The following is a 5,409-nucleotide window of genomic DNA, read 5'->3' on the forward strand; positions in this document are numbered from 1 at the left end:
TTTTCCAAAATAAAATATTTAGGTGGCGACTCTATATCTGGCAAAGCAGTCCATGTTTGGCACTTCTTTCAAAAATCTATTTTCTCAAAACGATTTGCCGGATTTGGACTATTTGGTTCAGATTTAGAACCGTGACAAATTTGAGAGTCCTGAGCTGTAGTGACCCCAAAATGAACGGAACGGGAGCTCACCCTCCCGGGAGCGTTCGGGGACGTCTACAATTTCTGGCGACTCTGCTGGGGATTTAGAGAACTTGACTCGAACTCTTGATATCTGTTTTTGACTACACTTGTGTGTCTCTTTGCATTGCATTTGCATTGGTGCGCCTAGGACACCGTGTTTGCCATCTGCTATTCCTGAACGGTTTGCCAGAGGCTTGTCTTGTCATGGTATGACCATAAGGCTGACCGGTTGTGGGCTCTGCCAGTATGGGAACACAAACCCCGGTTTTACCAGGGCACCCATTTTGACCATTCGACCTAGTGCATATTCGGATCCGTAGTGACCATTCCAAACTAGGACAGGTTGCTTACCCGATCATAGGTTGTTTGAAACTACTGTGTGCGTAGTGAAACTCTAGCTCCTGACAAAATAGGACAGGGAAACCCTACCCCAACATAGGGGTGTTTTGGCTCTCACTTGTCTGCTATGTGCTTTAGAGTGCGTCTCTACAGGAATGCATGTATCAGTTTGCAAGTTTGGGCATCAGGACTGCGGGCATTACCATCAGTATCTGGGAATCAGTTTTACCTGAGGGTATCAGTTTGCAGGGGCAGAAATTTGGGCAGAATTCAGTAGAAAACACACTCATTCAACTACGCTCAAAACTGTTCTAGGAAATCAGGCTGAGATGCTGCATGTTTTCCCTTTTGCTAGGTAGTCTTGGAACCATAGCTTCAGAAGGCTCCAATATCCCCCGGGTACATTGGATCCGTGTTGATAGACTTTGTCAGGTCGGAAATTCAGTTCAAGGGCAAACCAGTGTTTCTTCGCTGAGGTAAGGCAAAAGAGGGCCAGATAAGGTTCACTTTGTTCATCTGATCCGACAGTCACCAGTCACATCATCAGCAGACTCGTGATGACGCAAAATTCGGAAGAAATTATGGTTATGACAGCCACATCAGACCAAGGAATCACATTGCGGGGTGATACCGATGTTGGAGTGCCACACCCACCCAGGTCACTTGCCGCACATCCGATCTGGGAACCCCAGTTATTTCAAACCCGTGAACCCACTACTTCTGAGCTAAAGAGAATGATCAAAGACCTTCAAAGAACTGTGACAGATCTAGCTTCTGGGACATTGGCTCCATCATCGACCACAGCACATGCCAGGAGTTTCACGATAAAAAGCTCCCCAATCTTGGGACGGGCTGCATTTGAAGAAGGCCGATCCCTTGACCAAGTGGGGGGGAGTGGTGAAAACAAGATAGGGACGGACATGGATCCCCATGAACATCTTCTGTTGGCTGTTGAGGCTTTGAAAGCCGAGGGACTGAACAAAGAGCAAGTGCTCGCGGTTGTTGCCAAAACTGTGGACGACACTTTTGCCACTCAGAATGAGAGTATTTTGAATCAAGGGGCAAGTCGGGAGAAGGATCGTTGTATCAGAAACGTTCCTTTCAGTTATAATCCTGCACTCGGAAGAGATCAACAAACCAAGCCAGCACCTGCCAATCCCTTTACTGGTGCGTCCAGCAAAAATCCACAAACCTCGAAGTATCTACCCCGAGGTCAGAGAGTCTTCCATGCTCTCTATATGCCTTTGTCCAAAGCTCTCCAAATCCTTGTTGGACAAGGCCATCTCAAACCCCTTGAGCCTCGGCCTCTCCCGAACCTTCTTCCGGCTATGCATGATGCTACCCAGCACTGCGCTTTCCATCAACAAATCGGTCATAACACCGACAGTTACGTCCGTCTCCGCCACGAGATACAAAATTTGATTGACAACGGGGTCATCCCCGCACCAGGTCCTGCAAAGCCTATCAGCACTTGATCAGTGAATTTGGGGGATAATGTGATGTGGTTGGGGGGATGAACCACCTACGGGCAGCGCTCAGTTTACTCCAGATATGGTGGATGGCATGCACTATTTTGAGCATTTGCGAATGCTAGTTTTTATACTTTCTGACTTGGGTATTGGGTCAGTCTGTTGTTTTGTATATAGTCAGTCTTTTGTACTGAGTCAGTTGGGTCTGTCTTGTTGTATCGAGTCAGTCCTGTTAGAGTCGGGTGATTTCGGGGGTGTTACCTCGGGCATCACTTACTTGTTTTCTATTTGTCTTTTTTTGTTTTCTTTTGAGTCTGTTTCTGCCAGGGAGCCAGTAACACCAAAAGATTTGAATGAAACAGCAGTAATTTTTGCACTTCTGTGTTCGCTTCTGCCGTGTGCTAGTTGTGTCGGAATCTGAATGAAACGACAGTACTTTTTGCCTACTCTTCTGCACCCCAAAATCATTGCATTGACCTAAGTTTTCAAAACTTTTTGAACACTGCGGTGAAAACGAAGAGGAAGGAATTCCTCGGGTTTTGCAAAATTTGATCATTTGAGAGAAAGAGATGCATGCTAAGCCTTTAATGATCGAAATCATGCTTGTTAATGTGAGTACTGAGAAGGATCCTGGCTTGATCCAAATTGGTCCCACACCGTTTTCAGCGCGAGCGATTTGTCGCTTTCTTAAAAATTTTCAAAAAAAAAAAAAAAACAAAATGTTTTGCGCGGTCCTGCGAAGACTTGTGTGGAATCGCTCTTGAGATTGTGCAGTTTAGGATCGCTCTCAGCCTCGAGACTTGAGCCCTTGCTTTCAAACCTTGACCTTGGATTCAGAGTGTTCAACGGTCAACCACGATATGAGGCCTGTGTGGCCAGATTTGAAACAGCCCTCGAACAAGAGGCACCAAAGTCAGATCAAGAAGATCAGACCTCATCAGAAGAAGCTTGCAAAGCTAGAACAGAAACGCCCCTCGAACTAGGGGCGAAAATGTCCGATGTTCTCGAAGAGCCAAAGATGGATCTTTCTACAAATCGATACAACAGCCACTCTCTTGGATACCGATGGCTTCGAGATCCTAAAACCATTTGGCATGGACTTGTTACACTTTTACCCTTTGAGAGGCTCGCTGGGCTAAAAACCCGGAAGGGCGACCCAGGCAAAAGTTAGAGCAAGAGAAAAATACAAAAAAAAAAAAGAAAGAAAATACAAAAAGAAAAGAAAAAAAATGCAAAAGAAAAGAAAAAAAAATGCAAAAAAGAAAAAAAAATGCAAAAAAATGCAAAACAAAATGCAAAAAAAAAAAAAAAAAAAGAAAGAAAAGAAATGAAAAATAAAGAAGAACAAAGCTCGCATGGTCGAAAACCCGCGACGGGCGCCTGGGCAAAAGTTAGAGCATAAAAAGGAGAGGTTAAATACCCGAGCGTACCTTAACCCCGAACTACGTAAGGCTTGATTCCCATCTTTGGGATACGTAGGCAACTTCATCCTGAAGTCCAGCCGTAAAACAATTCGATTGTGTCCGTGCGATGGTTCTGGTCATCTTTGTCTTCTCTGTATCCGAGAATTTGGTTGTGTTCGTCACTCTGAGGACTGACTACAATGCACTGCGGGGCTATTCAGACAAGGGGCAACTTTCCGTCACCATTCAATGCGCCGTGGCGCCGTTCAAACAAGGGGCAACTTTCCGTTGCCATTCAACGCGCCGCGGTGCCGTTCAAACAAGGGGCAACTTTCCGTTGCCATGCAGTTCCCCTCAAGCAAGGGGCAATTTTGCTTCGAATCTGAAGTTGTGCATCTCAAGAGCGGGTTCCGTGCTCGTTGAGCAGTGGCCGTTTGCAAAAATAGTTTTTAAGAATTTTTAATGAAGTTGACTAATTTTCTCTCAAAATTATTCCATTTTCCAAAACAGGACCATTTCTTGGACCCAAAAAAGGAAAACTCTCAGTGCTCATAGCCTAACTTGCATGATTTAAAATCAGAAAATCGAACAAGCGCGTTAATCTAACTCTCATGTTGGTCAAAACTGTTTTGGTAGAAAGCAAAAACAAAAATGGTCAAAATGATGAACTAGGGGCACAGTTGAGTCAGGTGTTCTGTCTTTTCCCCTTTGTCAAAATACTTGCCAGAAAGGGCACTCTACTTGTCGGAAAGGGCACCGCATTCGCCAGAAAAGGGCACAACAAAGGGCAGAAAACTCTCACATCCTCCAAGCAACGAGGTATCAAGCAAAGTGCGAAGCACGAACTAGAATGGGGCAAGATATTCCACTCTATCATCTGGACAGATCTTATCATGTCTAAACTCCCCAGCAAAGCATCATCAACTGATGTTAGCTGCAGATTTGCTACACACCCAGTTGTAGCGCAACCCTTCCGTAGGAGGAATTCACTAGCTGTGAGCGGAAGAAAGAGAATCTAGCAGAATGCTAGGGGTACGAGCCCACAATTTGCTGTTTATCCATCAACCACCCAGGGGAGGGATGAAAAATGAGAGATCGAAGAATAGAGAGATGTGCGATGAGAGGAAAAGTGAGAAAAGGGCTTTTTCAGAAAAAACAGAGCTTGAGGGCCGAGTGATGTGAGAACCACAAATGAGAAAGGGTGGGAAACACTACCCGGTGAAACAGGCTCCCTGTGCACGTCTGAGTGTCGTGTCTTTTTGTTTTATCTCGATTCTTGTTTTGAGTCGTTTCGAGTGTTACTCGACGTATCTAGGTTGTGTGCCTTTTATTTCCTTGTTGAGTCGTTTTGCTGTGTTCAGTCGTAGGCTCAATACCCGGTTGAGAACCCATTGCTCATTTCAATTTCAAAAATCGTTTTGCGCTCCGAGTGCTGTGCTGTTCTCCACATCTGCGCAAAACAAGATTCGTTCTTTCATAAAACCGTAGGGTTCAACCCAGGTCACGTCAGAACGGCAAAACCAGGGCCTATTTGAAGTTATATGGGTTCCAGACTACGATGCAAAAGAAAAAGAGGAAAATGTCGGGTATCTGAGTTTGTTTCAATTTCGGTAAGTTCCAGGACTACACTCCGTGTGTACCTCTTCAGGCCTTGTCAGTGCTCCGAAGAATGAGTGTGCTTCTACTCCAATCTTAAGCCTGCTTCGAGTCAGAATGGCAATTAAAGCAGCAGTAGATGTTATCTCTCGCCAATATAAACAGGGTGTCCCCTTTTCAGGCGGAGTGTGTTATAAACCCCTTCGAGAGGTAAATCGGAGGTCGCGTTTGGATTTGGTCTTGTTAAGGCTTGTATTCCCTTATTCGGCATTTTGTTTCAAATATGCGTTGTCACGCACGTTCCACTTACATTGTGATGTACGTTCCAATTGCATGGTTATGCACCCACTTCACTTGCATTGTGATGCACATTCCAATTGTATTGTTATGCACCCACTTCACTAGCATTGTTACACTCAT

This window comes from Camellia sinensis, chromosome 11 (assembly GCF_055761805.1).
Source record: "Camellia sinensis isolate YWXY chromosome 11, ASM5576180v1, whole genome shotgun sequence".
Taxonomy (NCBI): Eukaryota; Viridiplantae; Streptophyta; class Magnoliopsida; order Ericales; family Theaceae; genus Camellia; species Camellia sinensis.